At 38.9% G+C, this 24714-nt stretch overlaps 1 long non-coding RNA gene and 1 pseudogene across 2 annotated transcripts in view; one reads left to right on the top strand and one right to left on the bottom strand.

Annotated features, from left to right (window-relative positions):
* The window catches only part of LOC308349607, a 152525-nt gene that overhangs the window by 10272 nt on the left and 117539 nt on the right, over positions 1-24714 (top strand). The gene's annotated exons all lie outside the window — the stretch shown is intronic.
* LOC308349853 (elongation factor 1-alpha 1-like) lies at positions 20949-23468 on the bottom strand (annotated as a pseudogene). The gene is made up of 2 exons: positions 23456-23468; positions 20949-22323 (listed from the first exon to the last, which is right to left on the bottom strand). The product of its transcript is annotated as an elongation factor 1-alpha 1-like (transcript).

Below are 24714 nucleotides of genomic sequence, written 5' to 3'. Positions count from 1 at the left end.
TTACTAAAAAACTAAATAAACTTTAAAAGTAATACATACATACATACATACATACATAAAACACTTGATATGACTGCTTCATTAATGTGTCTTTATTAGCTATTATGTTGGGAGAGATTATGCTAGCTAACATCTTTATGTACGGTGAAACAATGTCATTGAAAGTCAGTAACTCACTAAAGACTATTGGATATCAGATTTTGGTTGTCTGCTTTAAGTAATAAGATTTGTTCTTTATCTGTGAGTGTCCATATACATATACATTTATACATATATGTATATACACATTAAATATATGTACTATATAGGGGTGTGTGTGTGTGTATGTATACAAATACACATACATATATTTGCTAAAAAAGATATTTAAAGTCCCTTTCATGTAGGTTAGACTTAAAATACTCCTTGGTTCCAGAGAGAAATAGAGAAGTGGAACCAATTTTAGTAATTTTTTTTTTCTCAGAAAGGAAGAGAGAGAAGGGGAGTGGGGGAGGAGAGGCAGAGGGAGAGAGAGAATCTTAAGTGGGCTCCACACCTGACTCAGGGCTTGATCTCACAACCCTGAGATCATGGCCTGAGTGGAAATCAAGAATCAGACACTTAACCAACTGAGTCCCAGTAGGTGTTTTCTAAATTACATCATTATATTATTGGTTAGAATTCTGCTTTTAATGGACTAGTCTCTTAAAAGGTACAGACATAAAAACTAGAGGTAGGAGGGAGGGAAGGAGGGATCCTGTGGGAGGAAGAGAGGATCATTCTCTTGTGAGGCAGGAGTTTTGGACATTTCTGCCATGTGGGCTGAATAGTACATAAGCCAGTTTTCAGAGAAAATAGTTATATGTAACATTTACCAAAAATGTACTGTCAAACTACAAGGCTCTGTGCAGAGAGGTAACCTGCCCAAAGCCCTACAGCCTATAAGAAGTAGAATCAGGATTTGAACACAGGCAATCTAGGTCAGGAACCTAAGAGTTTCACCATCACTCTCAGCAGATAAACAGGAACAAATGGCAGCAGTACTGCTTAAAATTGCCTAAGCAGAAAGCAAAAAGGGAAGTAATCATAAAGACAGCAAACCTGGGTGCCTCCTGGGATTCAAGAGCAGGACCCGGACAAAGTCTCTGGAAGGACTGAGTTGGTGATTCATCAGGAAGCAGGTAGGATGTTCTAATTCCCAAATGGCAGACTCCATATGTGCTTCAAGCGATATATATTTTGGGCTTCTACAAATAAAATGTTTTATCTTCAATTAGGTTCTTTTCCATAAATGTACAACAGCATACAACAGGCAAAATAACATATAAAAGCATAGCCTTTCATCAAGTGTGAGAGAAGCAGCACAGCACCGTCCTAGGTCCCTAAAGATTGGGGTTTTGTTCATTCATAAATGCTCATGGAAACTTTTGGGAGTGATGGATATGTTTGATATATTTAATGCCTTGATTGTGGTGTTAGTTTCACAGATGTGTACATATGTCAGAACTTAATGCTTTAAATATGTGCAGTTTACTGTAAATCATTTTTACCTCACCAAAGTTGTTTAAAATAGTGACTGAGTGCCCACAGGGTTGCTGGCCAGGCTACAGAGAGAATATAGGCAGAACCCCATCCCTCAAAGGACTTTTACTCAAGTGTGGGGCCAAGGCATGGAAGCACACAAGTCACAGAGGAACAGACAGAGGCTGTAACATAGAGAATCATGTGCTTTGCCTCCATTTCCTTATCACATCTGCTCCCCTACCTCAAAGGTAGTAAAAATCCAATGAAAGCACTTTGTGACAAATGCTATAAAAATATAAAGGGGTTGTTTTCAAAACAGGATTTTTTTTTAAGATCTTATTTATTTATTTGACAGAACACAAGCAAGGAGAAAGACAGGCAAAGGGAGAGGGAGAAACAGGCTTTCTGCTGAGTGGGGAGCCTGATGTGGGGCTCAGTCCCAGGACCCTGGAATCATAACCTGAGCCCAAGACAGACACTTAGCCCACTGAGCCACCCAGACACCCCAAAAACCAAGATGATTCCAGTTAAACAACTTATTTAGAATCCTTGATGAGCCATTTTCAAATAATGCCAATATAAAGTAATTAGTGAAGGTGTTATATCTACACACAAAGTAATAAAAAATAGTCAGACTTGACTTTGCCATTATTGTCACAGTAATTTCATTTGTGTGACTTTAGGTAAGTGACTGCTTCTCTAAGCCATCTCTATAAAATGGAAATATTAGGGGCACCTGGGTGGCTCAGTGGTTTAAGCCTCTGCCTTCGGCTCGGGTCATGATCCCAGTGTCCTGGGATAGAGCCCCACATCGGGCTCTCTGCTCAGCGGGGAGCCTGCTTCCCCTTCTCTCTCTGCCTGCCTCTCTGCCTACTTGTGATCTGTCTGTCAAATAAGTAAATAAAAAATCTTTAAAAAAAATGGAAATATTAAAATTGACCTCCAGGGTAGTTTTGAGAATTAAATGAAATAAGGTATGTTAACTGTTTAATATGGAGCAATAATGAAAAGTACACCTGATTTGAATTTTTTTAAAGAAAAACTATTCATTCCTTTTGAACTAGTTCACATCTAACATTTTCTCTTTCATTAAGCTATTTGTACACATAGGGAATTTTTCATAATAAGTTTCGCCCCATAACAATATCATAGTAATTCCAAATTTGTTTCTGTCTTATTGTAGTTGTAGGTTGGAGGATAGAAAAGATGAAGAGTTGGATAAATTTGGTTGTCACCCTGCAGTCCTTGAGTAATTCAGTCTGTTTTTATCCTACTTTGATGGCTCCAAATAATTACAGGATGATAGTTTTATATGTCCTGTTTGAGGTTTATTTGGTCCCTTTGATTGTTGCCTTTGACAGTGGAAAAAATACTGATAAGGTCAGTTGGGGTGAAGAAATAATGTATGCTCAACTCAGGCCATTAGTTCCTCCTACTTCAGTGGCTGATCCGTAATATGAGGTAAGAAATACAATTTTATTTTTATTTTTATTTTCCTTATTTAAATTCAATTAGCCAACATATGGTACATCATTAGTTTCAGATGTAGTATTCAGTAATTCATCAGTTGCATATAACACTGCAGTTTTATTTTTTAACTTTTTTTCTATGGACTTTTTTTTTATTGAGGTATAGTTGACATACAATGTTATATTAGTTTCAGGCATACAACATAGTGACTTGACAATTCCATACACATTAAGCTATGCTCACTAAGGTAAGTGTAGTTACAATACAACATTATTATAATATTATGGGTGGTATTCATCATGCTGTACTTTTCATCCCCATAACTTACTTATTTTATAACTGGAAGTTTGTACCTCTTAATCCCCTTTACCTGTTTTGCCCATCCCCCTAAACTCTTCCCCTCTGGCAGCCACCAGTTTATTCTCTGTATTTATGATTCTGTTTCTGTTTGTTTATTTGTTTTGTTTTTTAGATTCCACATATAAGTGAAGTCATATGATATTTGTCCTTCTCTGATTTATTTCACTTAGCATAATACTCTCTAGGTCCATCCTTCTTATCCTGAAAGGCAAGATTTCATTCTTTTTTTTAAAATTTTATTTATTTATTTGATAGAGATTACAAGTAGTCAGAGAGGCAGGCAGAGAGAGTAGAGGAAGCAGGCTCCCCGCTGAGCAGAGAGCCCGATGCGGGGCTCGATCCTAGGACCCTGATACCATGACACCTGAGCTGAAGGCAGAGGCTTTAACCCACTGAGCCACCCAGGAGCCCTGATTTCATTCTTTTTTATGGCTGAGTAACATCCCACTAAATATAATCCTATATATATCTATATGTATTACACCTTCTTTATCCATTTATCTATTGATGGACACTTAGGTTGCTTCAGAGTCTTTGTTCATGCTATTTCCTCTCCCTGGAATGCCCTTCTCCTTGAATGATTAGCATCCTTTTGATTCAGTTTGTGACTTACCTCCTTATTCATTTACTGAATGCCTGCTACATTCCAGGCATGTTCTAGATGCTAAGGAGAGAGCAGTGAAGCAAAGATCCCTGCCCTCAGAGACCTCCCCTAATTACCCAAATGAAGCCCTCTTCCCCGTTATTATTCTCCTTCCATCCTTGTTTGTCTCCCTTTTTAGGACTCACTGCAGTCTGCAACTATTTTACTTCTTTGCTTGTCTGCCGTCTCCCTCAACTGAAATACAAGCTCCATGATGGCTGGGGCCTTATCCATTTGCTATTGTATCCCCCATGCCTGGGATGTGGCAGGTCTCAATAGACACTAAATGAGGAATCATCAGCATCTGAAGAAATTTTACAATGACATCTGCTAAGAACTAAAGCTAAAGAAGATGTGAATTATGTTTACTGCAGATTCAATATAGAAAATTAGTAGTTTAAAAAAATGAGTAATCTATAGCAAAGTCCTAGCTCATAACAAATGCCCATCAAGATAATATTTGAATACATAGATGAATGAATAAGTTTGAATTTATTGCCATAAGTCCCATGTGGGACATTTGTAATAACTTGAATACCAACCAATATTTTTTTTTCATCTCACCTGATTCTATCTCATTTAATGTTCAAATTCTTGGCCAAGGAGCCAACAAGTGCAATAATTCCCTTTAATAAACCCGTAAATTTATTTTCTATGGTACTTTTTTTTAAGATTTTATTTTAAGGTTATCTCTACATCCAATGTGGGGCTCGAATTTACAACCCCGAGATCAAGAGTCACGTGGTCCACCAACTGAGCCAGCCAGGTGTCCCTTCTATGTTTGTTTTTTTTTTTTTAAAGTAGGCTCTACTGGGTGATGGACACTGGGGAGGGTTTGTATTGTAATGAGCATTGATATTATATAAAACTGATGAATCACAGACCTGTACCCCTGAAGCCAATAATACATTATATGTTAATTAATTTAAAATTTTTTTAAAGTAAAAAAAAGAAGAAAGTAGGCTGTATGCCCAGTGTGGAGTCCAACATAGGACTTGCACTCATGACCCCAAGGTCTTGCAAGACCTGAGCTGAAATCGAGAGTGGGATGCTTAACTGACTGAGCCACCCAGGCGACCTGAAAAATCACCATTTTACAGCTATCTTAGTGATAACTGATTCAGACTATATTCAAGGATACTAAGACAATTGGGCAAAAGACTGGAGCACAGAATATTCACACAATCTTACTTTTACTCCCCTGATCAGGTATTAATTAATTAGCACATATAAAGATAAAGATATAAAAGAATCATCAAAATTTTATGGAAAACTAACCCCCACGTAAGAAAAGCACTGAATTTGGGGCACCTGGGTGGCTCAGTTGGTTAAGCGTCTGCCTTCAGCTCAGGTCCTGATCCCAGGGTCCTGGGATTGAGTCCTGTGTCGGGCTCTCTGCTAAATGGGGTGCTTGCTTCTCCCTCTCCCTCTGCCTGCTGCTCTCCCTGCTTGTGCTCTCTCTCTTTTTCTCGCTCTGTCAAATAAGTAAGATCTTTAAAAAAAAAGGGGGGGGGCATTGAATTCAACAAATGGAACTAAACTCTCAAGAGAGTTGATACACCAAACAAAAGGACTCTGGGTGAGGAAACGAAATTAGTATTTTTAGTGTGTTGTGAAAGGATTCTGCAACCACATCAAAGAGTCAGTTTGAAATCTAGGAAATTAAATTTTTGGTTTTTGAAATAAATCAATAGAAGGTTTATTAATAGAAGAGAGGTGGCTGAAGAATAAATTAGTGAGTGGAAGGTAGGGGCCAAGGAATTCTCCTTCAGTGCATCTCAAAATAGATCTGAAAGTTTAAATATTCATATATAGAAGCACTAGAAAAGAGAAAGGAGAGCATGTAGAGGAGAAAATAAAGTAATGATAAAAGTAGGTTGCTCAGAGTTTAAGAAAGATACAAGTCAGGGGCTAAGAGGATGAGCAAACTGGGTGAAGTGGAATGGGAGAAACAGGTCTCCAGTTATGGAATGAAAAAGTCTTGGTGATAAAAGGTACAGCATAAGGCATATAGTCATTGGCATTGTAACGATGTCGTATGGTGACAGATGGTAGCTACACTTGTGGTGAGCATAGTATAAGGTATAGACTTGTCAAATCACTCTGTTGTACTCTTGAAACTAATGTAACATTGCATGTCAAACTATTTCAGTGAAAAAAAGAAAAGCTACAAATCTTCAAATTGAAAATGTTAACCAAGATGAATGAAGTAGAACCAACACCTAGACTTGTCATAGTGAAATTTTAGAAAACTAGGAATAAAGATCAAATCCTAAAAGCTTCCAAAGGGGTAAACAGGTTAAGCTTAAAGGAATGCAAATCATGGCATCAGGTTTCTCATTGACAGCACTGCTGGAAGATGATGGAATGGTGTCTTGAAAGATGTGTGGGAAAATGATACTGAGAAAAACTAGGTTTTAAGTAGAAGTACAAAATAAAATTTCTTTTGTATACCCAAAGGTCCAGAAATTTTACCTCCTACAGATCTATGTTGAAATAATTAGTTGGGAATGTACTTTAGCAAAGTGAACAATGAATCCAAGAAAAAGGAAGATGTAGGATTGTGAAAGGGAGAGTGGGTAGGCTTGAGGTACAGTGCGTTCTGAGTTACTGCTAATTACCCTGTATCCAGAACCTCCAAGGCCACATCAAATAGGACACATTCCCATCCTAGATGATACTTAGGATTTTCATCACCAAAAAGTTTCTCTTTTATAAAGATAATTAGAAATTTTGTTGGATGTAAAGGACTCTTCCAACTTAGAACGAAACTCGAATATGGCTTTACCCTATTGTTTCTTATAGGATTAGAATTAAGGTCACATTTGCTGTGAAAATAATTACATGATATTGTACTCATCACTGCATTTTTCCAGTTGTAAAAGTTTGCATTAAAAGGTTGTTCTTGGGACACCTGGGTGGCTCAGTTGGTTAAGCAGCTGCCTTCTGCTCGGGTCATGATCCCAGCGTCCTGGGATCGAGTCCCACATCGGGCTCCTTGCTCGGCGGGGAGCCTGCTTCTCCCTCTGCCTGCCACTCTGTCTGCTTGTGCTCACTCTCGCTCGTCTCTCTCTGTCTCTCTGACAAATAAATAAATAAATCTTAAAAAAAAAAAATAAAAGGTTGTTCTTTTGGGACAGCATAGGAAATGCTTTATTTCTTTTGGGTTGTTCTTTTGGGAGCCACTTGGGTGGCTCAGTGGGTTAAGCCTCTGCCTTCTGCTCAGGTCATGATCTCAGGGTCCTGGGATTGAGACCTGTATCAGCCTCTCTGCTCAGCAGGAAGCCTGTTTCTCCCTCTCTGTCTGCCTCTCTGCCTACTTGTGATCTCTCTCTCTCTGTCAATTAAATAAATAAAATCTTAACAAAGAAAAAGGCTGTTCTTTCTTAAGAGGCATATAAAGTTGGGAACTGGTATAGTAAAGTGTTCTGTGAAGTCAGACCTATCTGGGTTTGAATTACAACTCTGTGATTTCATCTTGAGTAAAATCCTTTCTGAACCTTGGTTTATTCACGTATAACAGTCATAAGATCTCCCTCTCAGGTTTGTGTAAGTATTTAAGAAGTTAAAATATGTAAAGTAGTATAGTGTGCCAAGAATTTCAACCCTCGTTGCACATTAGAATCATTGGCGGGTCTTTTAGAAACTATAGATATTCACGCCTCGCCCCTAGAGATTTAGTTTCAGTAGGTTTCAGGTTGGCATATTTTACATTTTCAAAAAATTGAAGTGTAATTAATATTCAGTGTTACATTGGTCTCAGGTATATAATGATTTAATAATTGTATACATTCTATACATGCTCAGCACTCATCACAATAAGTGTACTCTTAATCCTCTTTATTTATTTCACTCATTCCCCCACCTACCTCCCCTCTGGCAACCACCAGTTTGTTCTATGTATTTAAGAGTCTGTTTTTTTATCTCTTTTTTCTTTGTTTTCTTAAATTCCACATATGAGTGAAATTATATGGTGTTTGTCTTTTTCTGTCTGACTTATTTCACTTAACATAATACCCTTTAGGTCATGTTGTTGCAAATGGCAAAATCTTATTCTTTTTTATGGCAAGGCAATATTCCATTTTATGTATATACCACAACTTCTTTATTCATCTGTGGATGGACACTTGGATTCCTTCCATAACATGCCTATTGTAAATAATGCTGCAGTAAAGATAGGAATACATATATCTTTTTGAATTGGCGTTGTCATTTTCCTTGGGTAAATACCCAGTAGTGGAATTACTGGATCATATGGCAATTCTATTTTTAATTATTTTAGCAATCTCCATGCTGTTTTCTACAGTGACTGCACCAATTTCATTCCCACAAACAGTGCATGAAGGGCCTTTTTTTCCACATCCTTGTCAACACTTGTTGTTATCTTTTTGATTTTAGCTATTCTGAGAGGTGCCAGCTGTTATCTCATTGTGGTTTTGATTTGCCTTTCCTTGGTAATTACTGATATTGAACATCTTCTCATGTGTCTGTCAGCCATGTGTATGTCTTCTTTAGAAAAATGTTTATTGAGGTCCTCTGCCCATTTTATTAATTGGATTTTTTGGGCATTGAGTTGTATGAGTTCTTTATATATTTTGGATGTTAACCGTTTACAGATATATCATTTGCAAATATCTTCTCCCATTCAGTAAGTTGCTTATTGTTTTGATGATGGTTTCCTTTGCTGTGCAGAAACTTCTTATTGTGATGTAGTCCCAATAGTTTAATTTTACTTTTATTTCCCTTGCCCTAAGGCCTATGTCCAAGAGACTACTGCCTATGTTTTCTTTGAGGAATTTTATGGCCTCATGTCTCACATTTAGGTTTTTAATCCATTTTGAGTTTACTTTTTGTTTGCTAAATTTTAAAAGCTTCCTGAGTGATTCTAAAGTATTGACATGGTTGAGAAAAATTGACAAGTACATATATGGCTCGCACAGAGTAAGCACCTAATAAATGGTAACTTAAAAAAAAATTGGGGAAAATGTAATAGAAAACTTCTAGACAGAGGTGGATTTAATTTGAAGCAAATGAGGCTTATGTTTCATGACCCTTAACAAGCACAGTCTCCTCCTAAGGCTCAGAGAGGTCTCTGTGAGGGGAGGAGAGTAGTCAGCAGCCTAAGCCCTGTGGAGAGCTGCCCTACACAGGGCCACCTGCCTATGCTACCTAATTCTCTTTCACTTCCCTGTTTCTGTTTCTTCCAACTGCAGAAGGAACTTTATTTTTTTAAAGATTTTATTTATTTATGTGACACAGAGAGAATGAGAGCACAAGCAGGGAGAGTGACAGAGAGACAGAGAAGCAGGTTCCCCACTGCTCAAGGAGCCTGATGCAGGGCTTGATCCCAGGACCCTGGAATCATTACCTGAGCCCAAGACAGACAGACACTTAACCAACTGAGCCAACGAAGCACCCAGAAGGAACATTAGATAATAAGAATTAGCAAGATTTCAGAACAAGGATAAAAATTATGTCTGTGGTAAGACCTCAGTATACCCCACAAATAGGTAATTCTTGTTACTCTATTTTACTAGTGTTGAAACCAGCACCCAGAGATGATATGATCTGCCTCAAGTCCCAAATCAGCAAATAGTAGCAGTAGCAGCCGCACAGTAATAGTATCTGTGAGTCTTGTCTTACAGCCCTGAGCCTAAGCGCACGAATATATCTCTTGAGCGACTGTGCAGGTCTGTGCTGGCTAATCATGCATAAACTCCAGAGGATGGTGTCATTGACCTTTCAAAACTTGCCCCATTCCTTGAGTAATTGATATGTCTTCATGCCTTACTAGCTTGTGACCTCAAAACAAGGCCATGTGCCTTAATATCCAGACCATAGCTCTGAGCCCATGGAGCTGAGGAGTCTGTTCCTTTGCTGAATTTATATGCTCCTCCCCACCTCCCCCAAATCCAAGGAGTGCTTAGGAGTGCTTGTCATCTCCATCAGTCCCTCGCTTCCAAAGTGGCTTCCTCTAAGGCCCTGGGAGAAGCCCTCGCAGTACATTTAAATGGGTGTATGTTTTTTTAGAAGTTGTATTTTAATTGCAATAATTTCAGACTTCTGTCTGTTTCTACTACTACTTTTGCTCCTTTATTCTCTCCCTGTCTGGGGTGGTACTGGAGTGGCTGCGGGCCTTTTTATAGGATCTGGCTAAGAGGAGAGTGAATACTATATATGTTGTACCTCCTTTTTTTTTCTTTTTTTTTTTTTTACAGAGCAAGTTAACTTGGAAATATGCTGTTTTTTTATACCTTTAATGTCAGATATTGACATACTTTAAGGGGCTCATATTTAAAGTGTATAATTTGATATGTTTTGACTCATGCATAGCCTGAGAAACCATCACCAAATCAAGATGATGAACAGACCCATCACCCTTAAAAGGTTTCCTCATGTCTCTTTGTAATTCTTCCGCCTTGTTCTCACTCCCATCCTCAACCACTGATTTCTGTCAGTTTAGTTTGCATTTTCTATAACTTTCTATAAATGGAATCATACAGTATACTCCTTTTTTCTGGTTTTGTTTGCTCAACATAGTTATTTTGGGATTCATGCATGCTGTATCAATAGTTTGTTCCTTTTTATTACTGTTATATTCCATTTTATGAATATGCTGCAATTTCCTTATCCTTTCTACTGTTGAGACATTTGGATTTTTTCTAATGTAGGGGTTATTACAAATCTGTGAAAATTTGCATATAATTCTTTGTACCTTCATCTCTCTTGGTTAATACCTGGAAGGAGAATGAATGGCTGGGTCAGATGGTAGCTTTATAGTTAACTTTTAAGAAATTGCTAAGTCTTCCAAAGTGATTGTATCATTTTGCATTCCCAACTAACAATGTATGGAAATTCTAGTTGATCTGTATTCTTGCTGATTCTTAGTATGGTCAGTCTTATATTTTAGCCATTCTAATAAGGGTAGCAGAATTTCACTGTGATTTTAATTGACAGTTCCCTAATAGCTAATGATGTAGATTTTCATTGTGCTTGACATCTTTATATCTTCTCAGTGAAGTGTCTTTTCAGATATTTTCACATTTAAAGTTTTTTGTGTTGTTTGTTTCCTTATTATTGAGTTTTGAGAGTTCTTTATATATTCTGAATATTCCCAGATGTGGTCAGGCTCCATATGGCCAAAATGAAGCAATCAGTATGGATGACAGAGTATTTTCAAAGCTGATTACTGTGTCTTGAATAATGCCACTGTGGGACACCCCCTACCATAACCTGCAATGTAGTCCATGCAGCACTGGGCCAAAATACCCCATATAGGAACAATACTCCCTGTGTTTTTCCTCTACTCTCACACTACTGCCACACTTCACTTCGGACACCAGATGTGTAGATTTCCTACACATTAGGCAATTCTCTGACACCAGCTGGGTGTTCCACAATTTAACTCAATTCTGACAGTATCTACTTGGAGTTAATATCAGATCCCACATGTCAAGGTCTCAGTCCCACAAGATTGCCTACCCCCACTTCGGATGCTGATCTCAAGTCCCAAGTGGTCATCTGTACTTTTGACTGATTATCTGTAAATCTCATGTCACACTCCTTGAGTTTGATAATTTGCTACAGTGACTCACAGGACTCAGGAAAAAGCTAAATTACCTTTACCAGTTTATTATAAGAAGCTATGATAAAGGATACAAAGTGACATCCAGATGGAAGAGATGCCTAAGGCAAGCTATAGGGAGTAGGGCTCAGAGCTTTCAAGTCCTTGCCAGGTGCCACCCTCCCCAGAACCTCCATCCTCCATCCACAGTGTGTTCAGCAAGCTGGAAAATCTCGGGAACTCATACTTTTGGTTTTATGGAGGCATCATCACGTATGGATGGTTGATCAACACCTCAATTTTTAGCCTCCTCTTCCTGGAGTGTAGGGGGTGCTGCTGAAAGTTCTAAGTTTCTAACCATGGCATGGTCTTTCTGGTGACCAGCCCCCACCTGGAGCCCACCAATCATTGACTCATGAGTACAAAAGATACTCTATCACTTAGGAAATTACAAGGGTTTTTAGGAGCTCTGTGCTAGGAACTGGGGACAGAGGTCAATATATACATTTTCTATTATTTCACATACTCCCAGTCCTTTTCACAGCTTTTCTTCTAGCATAGAGGAAAGAGAAGTTCAGACATGCAGGTTATCCTGCCTACTGTCTAGTCTTAAAATCTCCCATTAACAAATACTTTAATAAAAATACAAATACCTCTTGCAAAAACAAATACCTCTTGCAAGAACCATCACTTTTAGGGACATTCCAGTCTACATAGGCAGTTAGAAAAACAAAGGAGAAAAACAGCTCTCTTACTCTGAAAGCATGTAGTCCTGCTAATAATACTCCCAATTTGTATCCCTAAATGAAAGGCTTAACATTTTAAGTTTTCAAATGCTTTACAACAGCCTGCATATGTCTTCACAGTTGTCTCCAAGAGCAGTTGATGGATTCCTGTTTGTCGTTTACATTTTGCAGGTTCCATTTTCATCTCTACTTCTAGAGACAGAATATTTGTAATAAATATCACCTCTTCCATTTCTCAAAACACTGAACTTCTTTATCCGCTTGACACTGAAATGCACGTACACGTGTGTGTGTGTGTGTGTGTACACAAATGTATATACTACCTTATAAATATGTATATGAGTTGTGAATGTTCCATATAGAAAAGTATATAAGGGCACCTGGGTGGCTCAGTGGGTTAAAGCCTCTGCCTTTGGCTCAAGTCATGATCTCAGGGTGCTGGGATCGAACCCCGCATCGGGCTCTCTGCTCGGCAGAGAGCAGAGAGCCTGCTTCCCCTCTCTCTGCCCGCCTCTCTGCCTGCTTGTGATCTTTCTCTGTCAAATGAATGAAATCTTAAAAAAAAAAAAGTATATTTATTTGCAACTTTCTCTTCTAAAGAACTTCTGTTGGGAAGTCTCTGGATCAATGAACAAGTATTTTGGAGGTTTCTAATGGTCCTAAATGTGTGAGCCTGGCATCTAGTCAACACTGGCAAAACTGATAGAGGAGTAAGGGAGTGACCCTAAATGGGGCCAAGCAGTGGGTGGCAGAATATTCTTTCCATCCTAAACTTCTCCTTGCTGCTATAACCTTTAGCTATGCAAAAACAAAGGTTTTACAAAGGGGCATAGAATAGGAACATTTATTGCAGAATTTTGAAAGACTTTGGAAACTAAACCAAGTTAACCAAAGGAATTTTTAAAATCCCAGTTGTTTGCAGAACATTTATTATAGGATCAAAAAGCATTATACCCCTCAACATCCTCTGACTACCTTGTCATATTCAATATAGCACTGTCATCATCTTCATCATCATTATCACATAAGCATTGGTTTTGTTTATTAGCATTGGCCAGTTACCAAACTACATGATTTATACATTTATCTTTTAGTAACTCAGAACAGCCCTATGTGTTAGATATTATTATCCCTTTTCACAGATTAAAAAGCAGAAGCATGGAGAAATTAATTTTCCCGCAGTCACAAACTAATAAGTGAAGTTAAAAATCAAACATTTAAACAGAGTCATGCTCATAATAAGCTTACCGTATTCACCCCTTCACTCAATGATTGATCTTTGTAGAAGCAGATTTACCATGAACTAGTGAAGCTTAAGTTCAGACCCATAAGTTGTACAAACCCCTTCCAAAGCCTTGGGCATGGGGGTCCCTAATGATGTGTCCACATGGCCATGTGCCTTTGTAAAATGAGCTATCAGTTAAGATGCTTTTCCTTCCATTCAACTCCTCCTCCATCACACTTTCCCTTACATCAGAGGGTGTTGGAATTTGCTGTGGACATTCTAATACTGAACTGGAGATTTGGGGATACATTTAGTTTGGGTTTTGTGTGATATTTTATGTAGTTCACAATCACTTGTGTACAGTCAAACAGTTGCTATCTATGTTGGTATAGGAATGGCTTTTAATAATACTCTAATCACTGATGGTGCCAACTCACCTGGTGTTGTGACATTTAAACTAAAAGAGTTAACTAGCTGTGAGGGAATCAAAGAAAATGGAATTAGAATGAAAATTATGTTTTTGACATCTTAAACTAGCATAAGAATTCATAAATCTTAAAATTAAGCTCCTTACTATTAGAATTAACTGATTAAACCATTAATGAAGTTAAGTACAGTATAATCTCTAATACATTTTAGAGAGATTTTTATTAAGTGGTTTATATAAATGAGCATCATTTTTCTGAGTAATGTGCTTATAAGAAGCAGCTCATTCCCCTGGTGGTGCCTGATAAAGCATAAATTTGATGAGAAAGAACCCTGGCATATGATCATATGTGATGTGTGATGAATTTGTAACATTGGCCCTCCCAGTTTAAACTGTCAGATGAGCAGTGAGAAACCTGTCTGGCACATATTTAAGGAGGCATTTGTCAAACGAATGAGCAAATGAATGAGTGAATGAATCATTAAATTTGTAGGGTTTACATATCATTCGATTTGCATGATCAAGACCCCCTGGTTCAGAGAGGCTGAGTGTGATTTACTTCCTCACATTCAGTGGCAGGGTGAGATAAGGACTCAGGTTTCCTAACTTGCAATCCTATGTTCTTTTTTTTCTTTCTTTATTTTTTTTTTTTTTTTAAGATTTTACTTATTCATTAGAGAGAGAGCATAGATGGAAGGGAGAGGCAGAAGGAGAGGGAGAAATGGGTTCCCCACTGAGCAGGGACCAGAAGCACCCGATCCCAGGACCTGGAGATCATGACCTGAGCTGAAGGCAGATGCTTAACAACTGAGTCACCCAGGTGCCCCTCAATCTTTTGTCCTTTAATAAGATTTCAGATTGTAAAAATTTTCTAGAAGGCTTTAAAAAGTCTCTACCAATTCCAACAACTAAAAGTACCTCTTTTATATCCTAGAGAGATTATTGTCCTATGGAAAAGAATTCTTCCTTAGAAAATACAAGAAATTAGGTAGTGATTGTTTTAAATATTCCCTCATGTTACCTGACCTGGTTCTGATAAGCAAATGCCAAAAGAGTCTTGGGGGGCCATTTTATTTTATTTTATTTTAAAGATTTTATTTATTTGAGAGAGAGTACAAGCAGGGGGAGTGGCAGGCAGAAGGAGAGGGAGAAGCGGGCTCCCTGGGGATCCTGACATAGGGCTCAATCCCAGGACCCTGGGATCATGATCTAAGCTAAAGGCAGACATTTAACTGACTGAGCCACCCAGGTGCCCCTTTTACTTTATTTTATTTTATTTTTAAAAATGGGGGGCCCTTTAGATCAAGGGTTTTCAAACTGAGGGTCCTGACCTCATAGTGGTTACTGAAATCAATTTAGTGGCTGAATTTTTTCACTAGAATAAAGAAGAAAATTCAGATTATATTGCCACATGGTAAGAGACTAGTTTAGGGAAAACTTTTATATGCAACCAGTCACAATATAATTTTGTTTGTTTTGTTTTGTTTACTGTGGATCACAGTCAAAATTGAAAACAAATCACAAACAAAAAAACTAGGAGTGATGACCCAAGTGCCTAGAACAGAATAAGAATGTAACATCAGTGAGTTACCTGGGTGACTCAGTTGGTTAAGTGTCTCCCTTTAGCTTGGGTCATAATCCCAGGGTCCTGGGATCAAGTCCTGCTTTGGGCTCCTTGCTCAGCCAAGAGCCTGCTTCTCCCTCTGTCTGCCACTCCCCGCTTGTGCTCTCTCACAAATAAGTAAATTTTCTTTCTTTCTTTCTTTTTTAAGATTACTTATTTATTATTTGAAAGAGAGAGAGATCACAAGCAGGTGGGTGGGGGAAGGGAGAAGCAGACTCCCCGGTGAGCAGGGAGCCCAATGCAGAACTCAATCCCAGGATCCTGGGATCATGATCTGGGATCATAACCTGAGCTGAAGGCAGACACGTCACCAACTGAGCCACTCAAGTTCCCCACTCTGACAAATAAATTTTTAAAATCCTAAACAATATATATATAACATCAGCATAATATGTATTTGGGGGGAATAAGCCTGGGGACATAAATTTAATTATTTGGGGTTAAAGAGAAGAGGAGGGAGGAAGACTGCCACAGTTAGGCCAGCCCTTAAGCTCAGAGACCTTGTGGTATGGTTGGAGGTCAAGGCCTGGAGGTCTTTACATAACTGGTTGGAGACTTAGAACCCTAGGAAGTCTCTCATTGGGTCCAGATTCAGCCTGATCTTGGGCCTCTGATGGAATCTGATATGGACTGGTTTGCAAGGGGCCAGTTTGGAGCAGAGATCTCACTGGACTTGGGGGACAATCAAGGTTGTTGACTTTAAAGTTGGTTGAGCTCCAGTTATAAGTATAGTTGGGGGGCTGGGTGGCCCAGTCAGTTAGGCATTTGCCTTCAGCCCAGGTCATGATCTCAGAGTCCTGGGATCAAGTCCCATGTCAGGCCCCTTACTCAGCAAGGAGTCTGCTTCTCCTTTTCCCTCTGGCCTTCCCCATTGCTTGTGCTCACTTGCTCTCTCTTTCTCTCCCTCTGTCTGAAATAAATATTTGAAAAAAAAAAAAAAGTACTGTTGGTTTTATTCAGTGCTAGATTCTGAAGGAGTGGCATTAAGGGTTGTGTCTACGGATTTGTGGGGGATTCATAGGCAATGGAGTGGGGGTAGGCCAGGATGATACAATGGGTTTAGGAAGTTATCACTATTACCTATTTTTCTTCAGACTACTTATTTAGTACACAAAACAGTTATCTATTTAAAATATTGTGCTATTGAGAATAATCTCCAAGTAGAAAAATGATGATAGAAGTGCTATACCTGCCTTTTCATTAACATATTCCTAGTGAATCTTTTTCCATTCCTTTATTTTTTTCCTTTTTTTGACATGTTGTTTTAAGTGTGTCTCTTGTAAATAGGAGATAGTTATTTTTATTTAATTAAAAAATATCAAAATGTTAAACAGTACTTTGATTAGAAAGGTGACTACCTGTCAAGATTCAAATATCTTAAAGAAGCAATTATAATAATTTAAAATGATAATTATAGGGGCACCTGGCTGGCTCAGTCAGTAGAGCATGCGACTCTTAAATCTCAGGGATGTGAGTTTGAGCCCCGTGTTGGATGTAGAGATTAGTTTGTGTTTTTTTTTTAAGATTTTATTTATTTATTAGAAAGAGAGAGAGAGCATGCATGCATGCGCGCAGGGGAAGGGGCAGGCAGAGGGAGAAGAAGGCTCCCTGCTGAGCAAGGAGCTGTGTGAGACTGGTGTGAGACTGGATCCCAGGGCCCTGGAATCCTGACCTGAGTTGAAGGCATATGCTTAACCGACTGAGCCACCGAGGCATCCTGGGTGTAGAGAATACTTAAAAATAAAATCTTTTAAAATAAGTAAATAGATAAAATTCTTAATTATATAACTGGAAGAGTTAAAACAAATAATTCACCAACCAGTTTGAAATACAATTTGGAAATCTAAATCTATAAAATTACAATTACTATGTAATAAGTGACTGTAAAAGAAAGAAAGAAGGGTGGGAGCAAATGGTATTATCAGGTCTTATTAAACCAATTGCAGATTATTAAGGATTTGATATCTACCAATATAACTGAGAAGAAAAAAATTAAAAATGTAAAAAGTATGGCTACTATATTTATAGAAAAATACAGTTTTATGATTCCACTCTCAAGAATGCAAAGAGCCTGGGTGGCTAAGTGGGTTAAGCCTCTGCCTTTGGCTCAGGTCCATGATCCCAGGGTCCTGGGATCGAGCCTAGCATCCAGCTCTCTGCTCAGCAGGGAGCCTGTTTCCCCCCTCTCTCTCTGCCTGCCTCTCTGCCTACTTGTGATCTCTCTCTCTCTCTCTGTCAAATAAATAAATAAAAACTTAAAAAAGAAAAAAAGAATTCAAAGAATTGTATAGTTTTGTTGTTAATGTTTTTACTTGTTTTATCCAGTAGCAGGATGGATTTGGGTTGAAATATTGTACTCTTTTACCCGATCCACTTTGTCATGTTGTGAAGAAGGCTGGCTAAGGATCAGAACCACGAAGGTCACCTGGCCCACACCGGCATCGAACATGTGGGATTATATGCATCAGATAACTTGGAGCACCTGGGAGGCTCAGTTGGTTAAGCGTCTGCCTTTGGCTCAGGTCATGGTCCTAGGATTGAGCCTTGCATTGGGCTCCCTGCTCAGTGGGAAGTCTGCTTCTCCTCCTCCCTCTGTGTGCTTGCTCTCTCTATCTCTTTCTCTCTCTCAAATGAATAAATCTTAAAAAAAAAAAAAAACCCAAGCATCAGATAATTCTTTAAATGGACCCACTATAAATAGCTATAAAATATATTATTATGCACACTGCCATAATTCCAGCAGCTACATTTTCTGTTCTGATTATCTTTGCAGAGGGTAAATTTCTTCTCTGTTTCAGTGTTAACAGAAAATGGATTAAAACTGGATGGTCAGTGTGGTTAAACACGGACCAACCCAAGGGGCAACAGATTCCATAAGGATTCATTTTCAAACCCACGCTAAGGCAAAACCTAATTCATAATAGTCGTATTTCCAGGTAAAGCAGAAATACCTTGTGGGCTCTAGTAAGCTAACTTAAACAGTAGCATTTACTAGTATATCAAATGTCTCCTGCAATAGCCATGGTTAATTAGTATAAGACAGTAATTGTGCCCATGTTATGGAAACACCAAGATAATATCTGAATAAAGTGGTAATTATATCAGAAAGGATTTAAAATATAACTCTATCAGAAGTCATGTCATCAAACTTATTGGGAAATGATTATTGTTGAGGCTGAATGATACTCAGAGGTTTAATTCTCTCTACTTTTGTGTATCTTTGAAATTTTCCATTAAAGAAGTGATAAGCAAACAACAAAAGTGTAGAAAAACCTAAATCACTTTTTTACATCTGTGAAAGTAAAAATAAAGTTTTAAGTGATAGGTTCTAGAAAAAGCAAATACTACAATGAGTTTAAGTGGCCTTTACCACAAATCAAATTCATAGTCATTAAAATTTTTGCATTGATTTTAGTGTGTATATGTGTGGGCTTCAGTGCTCATAATGTATGTGGCAAGTTTGAGTAAAATGTTTTTATAAAATGTATGTCACAGTATAAATGTCAGGTATTATTTATTTTTAAAATTACCAGTGGCCAATATCACCGAAGTTGATAGATAGAGGGCAGCATGGTCTTGTCATTTTAGCAACACATCCTAAGAGATGGGCTGTGATCCCAGTTTTGCTTACTAAAGAAACAGACCTAGATTGGTCTGTTATTTATTGGTCTGTTAGATCATTATTTAAATGACACATAATAAGGGTTCAACACGGTACTGGAACAGTATGATAAAATGGGTATGGCATAATGATAGGTCTGGAGTCACACTTGGGCTAGAATCCTGGCTTGGCCACTTATAGCCATGTGATCATGGGCAAATTAATTTAAATTTATTAGACCAGGCTCAGTTTCCTCTTTTCTAAACAATAATAGCTAACTCAGAGGGTTGTTGTAAGGATAAAATGAGATACAACTCATTAAGTAACTAGAACAGTGTCTGGCATATAGTATGTACAATAAATGGTGGTTGTTATTATGATTGCCCCATTGACTATGATATATTCTCTCCATAGTGGAAAGTAGAATGTAGAAATATCCACAGTGGTAAGTGGAATATACAAATAGAAATATTTTTCAATTGCTCTAAGTGTTCTAAGATAGACCATGTATGCAGGACAGCCTATCTCTTGAAAGGAGCAGCATTATTCAAATGCAGTTTCTTTGTGTCAGCCTATCAGGCATCTGTACTTTTGGATATCTTAACATCTAGGTGCCTGCAGCTTCCTGAGGCTTGCATTTTGAGGAATCAGCCAAGTAGGAAGCAGGGCTCCTAAAACCTGTTCCACCCTCTAATTTTGCACTTGTACTCCACAGCTGGAATGATCTTCTAGGCACCCTCAATTCCAACTGATCTGGGTCCAGGTCGGCCCCTGGTACCATGACAATTGCCCAGAGTTCCCAAAGCCAGATGTCTCCACTCCTATTATACCCCTCAGATCAGATCACCTCTTGCATGCCATTGTCTGGATGTAGTTTAACTGCTCTCCCTGGGCTTAGATGTTAAGAGTTTGTACACCTCTCTAGCTAAGAGAGGCTCCACCTTTTCAATCAGTTGCTTTCTTACTGCTGCCTTATCCCAGACTCTGTTTCCCACCCTCCTCAACACTCCTAGCATGCTGCAAGACATGAATAAGTACCTGTCCTATAGAAGATAGTCATTAAATATTTGTTGAATTAATGATGTTCATGTTAATGATGGGAATGGGAGGATATTCAGCTGGTATGGGCACAAGTGCGAGTAATTCTGTAAGTAATGGTGTATCTAATACGTAGCACTAGACCTTATCTTGATGTCTTTCTTGTCATTTTGATTTTTGAAACTCATTCTCTGGTATATTCCTGGGAAAGGCACATGAGAACAGCAGTCCTTGATAACCGTTTATTTGTGCCCTTTATATATATTTTTTTTTCATTAAACTTTTGTTCTAATGGGTCTCAAACTTCATTTTTTAAGACTTTATTAATTTACTTAGAGAGAGAGTAAGCACAAGCAGGGGGGCAGCAGGCATGGGGAAAAGCAGGCTCTCCACTGAGAGGGGAGCACAGTGCAGGACTTGATCCCAGGACCCTGGGGTCATGACTCAAGCCGAAGACAGACACTTAATCAACTGAACCACCCAGGCTTCTGTGACAGATTTTTGGTCAAGTTGTTTCCATTAAAAAGCACTGATTTTAAAAACTAATAACTTAAAACTCACACACACACACAAATGCACACAAATGACCCACAAAACATTCTCTTTTCCTTCTGAAGGTTTTGCAATGCATTTTTATCATTAATCAGTCTTTACTATTAAACATAAATGGCCAATTGACACAAACAGTTCTGAGACTGTTCTTCCACCATCAAGTAAGACTGGGGTGGCAGGTATTGGGGATAATACTCATTTAGCCTTCCGAGCTTTCTGGACAGACCTGGTGACCTTGCCAGCTCCAGCTACTTTCTTGTCCACTGCTTTGATGACACGCACAGCAAGCATCTGTCTCATGTCACGAACAGCAAAATGGCCCAGAGGAGGATAGTCAGAGAAGCTCTCAACACACATAGGCTTGCCAGGAACCATATCAGCCATGGCAGCATCACCAGATTTAAAGAACTTGGGACCATCTTCCAGTTTTTTTCCAGAACGACGATCTATCTTCTCCTTCAGCTCAGCAAACTTGCAAGCAATGTGAGCTGTGTTACAATTCAGCACAGGTACATATCCAGCACTGATTTGGCCTGAATGGTTCAGGATAATCACCTGAGCCATGAAGCCAGCTGCTTCAATGGATGGGTCATTTTTGCTGTCACCAGCCACATTGCCATGATGAACATCTTTGACAGATATATTCTTGACATTGGAGCCCACTTTGTTCACAGGAAGAGCCTCACTCAAAGCTTCATTATACATTTCAACAGACTTAACTGTAACATTGACTGGTGCAAAGGTGACCACCATTGCCAGGTTTAAGAATACCAGTCTCCACTCGAACCACAGACACAGTACCAATACCACCAGCTTTGTAGATGTCCTGGAGAGGCAGATGCAAGGGCTTGCCAGTTGGACGAGTTAGAGGCAGAATGCAATCCAGAGCTTGAAGCAGTGTGGTTCCACTGCCATTCCCATTTACCGGTGACTTTCCATACTTTTAACCAAGGCGTGTTAGAACTTGGCTCCAGCATGTTGTCACCATTCCAACCAGGAATTGGCACAAATGCTACTGCATCAGGGTTATAGCCAATTTTCTTAATGAAGGTGCTGACTTCCTTAATGATTTCCTCGTATCTCTTCTGGCTGTAGGGTGGCTCTATGGAATCCCTTTTGTTAACACCAACAATTAGTTGTTTTACACCCAGTGTGTAAGCCAGAAGGGCATGTTCATGGATCTGCCCATTCTTGGAGTTACCTGCTTCAAATTCACCAACACCAGCAGCAATAATCAGGACAACACAGTCACCCTGAGATGTGCCTAATATCATGTTTTTGATAAAGTCTCTGTGGCTTAGGGCATCAGTGATGGTAAAATAATACTTGCTGGTCTCATATTTCCACAAGGAGATATCAGTGGTGATAACATGTTCACGTTCATCTTTCAGTTTATTCTAGAACCAAGCATATTTCAAGGAGCCCTTGCCCATCTCAGCATACTCCTCAAGTTTTTCAGTAGTTCTTTTGTCAGTCCCACCACATTTGTAGATCAGATGACCAGTAGTGGTAGACTTGCCCTAATCTACATGTCCAATGATGACAATGTTGATATGAGTCTTTTCCTTTCCTATTTTGGTTTAGATTGAGCGGTGGTTTTCACGACACCTATATTCTGGTGGCAAACCCATTGCAAAAAAATCTGTGCCATTTATATTTGAGTCAGTTTTGCCCCACAATGGTGATTTCAGCCTTCAATGTCTCAAACTTCTCAAAGCTCTGGCCACTCCCTTCTATCATTGGCAATAGCAAACCTACCCCTATACAACAGAGGAAATAGAAGCCCCCGTTTTCTCAATATGAAACTTAAGATTACTTCCCTCCTTCTTGTTGTTACAACAGAGAGCCTATTATTATTGCTCTTTAAAGTTAATCCCTCTTCTCTTTGTTTAGATTCCATTCCCTTCCTCTAAGGAAGATTACACTGTCAGTTATCCTCTTCTTTTCTTAAATGTTCAAACTTTCTTTCTCCTGATTAGACCCTTCTTATCAAGTTTTAAATACATTCAAGTCATCCCCAATTTTTTAAAAGGTCACTCAATCCCACATCCCCCTTCCAACTGTCATTGTATAATCAATCTCCTTCCCTTGTGGACACACTTTTTCAACATATGATTTGTACATGCTGTATAGCTGCTCTGGGTGCCTTCTCAATATCCATCTCCCCTGCTTTCTACAGAAACTGATTCTGTTAAGAATGATAATGAGTCAGACTAAAAAGCTACATTTCCCAGCTGCCCTTATCACTAGGAGTAGCCATATGACACAGTTCTGGCCAATGATAAGTAAGTTGAAGTCAGCTGAGGATTTACAGAAAATGTTTGTTTTCTTGGTATTAGGTACCAGACCTTTCCCCTTGATGTTTGTTTCTTCTGTCTATCTGAAACACTGGCTTGAGAGTTAGCAGCCATCTTGCATGCACAATGGGAAAAAAGCCACATACTAAGGATGACAGAGCATAAAGAAGGACTCTAGGACATTGGTGACATCATGGAATCACTGCCCCAGTCTTAACTGTCTCCCTCCATCATTCTTGTTATGTGAGGAAAAGAACCCTATTTAGTTAAACTACTGTCATCAGGATCCATTACATGTGACCAAATGCAATTCTTAATCTACAATTCTCCCTACATTTCCTCACCTTCTCCTTATTCTCAAATCATTCCATTCTGGCTTCTGGCCCAGCATTCCACTGGGCTCACCAATGACCTGCATGTTGTGAAATCCAGGGGATATTTTCAGTTCTCATATTTCTTAACCTCTCAGCAGCATTTGACTCTTGTCCATGGCCTCCTCTTTGGAAACACTGTCTTCCCATGGTTTCCATGACCAGTACTCTCTGAGTTTGTTCCTTCACTTGGAGCTGCTCCCTCTCTGTTTCCTTTGTGGATTCCTCTTCCTCTTCTAGACACACTCAGTCTCTCAGCCTCCAAGACAGACCATGGCCTTAGTTACATGCTCTTCCCTCTGTTGCAAATTCTCTCCTCTCCCTCCTTTTGCCAGCTTAGTCTTCCTTAATCCTTCAGTTCTCCATCCATTCTTTGCTTGCACAGGGAAGCTTCCTCTGACCTCCTTGTGAGGTCATATTTCCCCATTGTATATTCCTTCATAGCTCTTACATAGTTACAACCTCACCTGTTTTAGTGTGACTCTTTGAGTAAGCTGCCTCCCTCAGAATGTAGGCTCCATGAAGACAGGGATGATCTACTTCTGCTCATCATTGTATCCTGAGAATGCAAAATGTTCCCCAACACATAATATGTGCTCAATAATTAGTTCCTGTATGCATAAATGGGTGAATATATAGTTACATGGTGATTTATTTGCCTAACTGTTTATCATCATCTTCTTCCAGCTCCATGAGAGAAGGAAACATATCTATTTTGTTCACAACCACATATGCATTACCTAACACATACTACATGGCACATAGTAGGAAACACAATACATATTTAATGAATTAAAGAATGAAAGAGTAGGGTACCAAGAGAGACATTCCAATAGTTCCTTCCCTAAGATGTCAGTGTTTGGATATTATTTTACTATCTTTTTTTTTTTTTAACATTTTTTATGAATTACATTTTCTTTTTTTTTTAAAGATTTTATTTATTTATTTTACAGAGAGACATCATAAGTAGGCAGAGAGGGAGGCAGGGAGAGAGAGAGAGGGAAGCAGGCTCTCTGCTGAGCAGAGAACCCGATGCAGGACTCAATCCCAGGACCCTGAGATCATGACCTGAGCTGCAGGCAGAGACTTAACCCACTGAGCCACCCAGGTGTCCTATTTTACTCTCTTTTTATAAAGTTTCTGGTTACAATAGACTACCAGATACCTTTATTGTCTCTAGAGAAGAGTCTTTTGGAAAAAGACTGCTATCTGCTACCTTGTTCTCCTTATAATATGTCATGTCTAAAATGGGTTGTCTATAAAGATCTTGAATCTCTACACTTCCCCTTTTCA

Source organism: Martes martes, assembly GCF_963455335.1.
Source record: "Martes martes genome assembly, chromosome: 9".
NCBI lineage: Eukaryota > Metazoa > Chordata > Mammalia > Carnivora > Mustelidae > Martes > Martes martes.
Note: the sequence above shows the minus strand (reverse complement) of the source record. Positions and strands in the feature narration are given on the sequence as shown.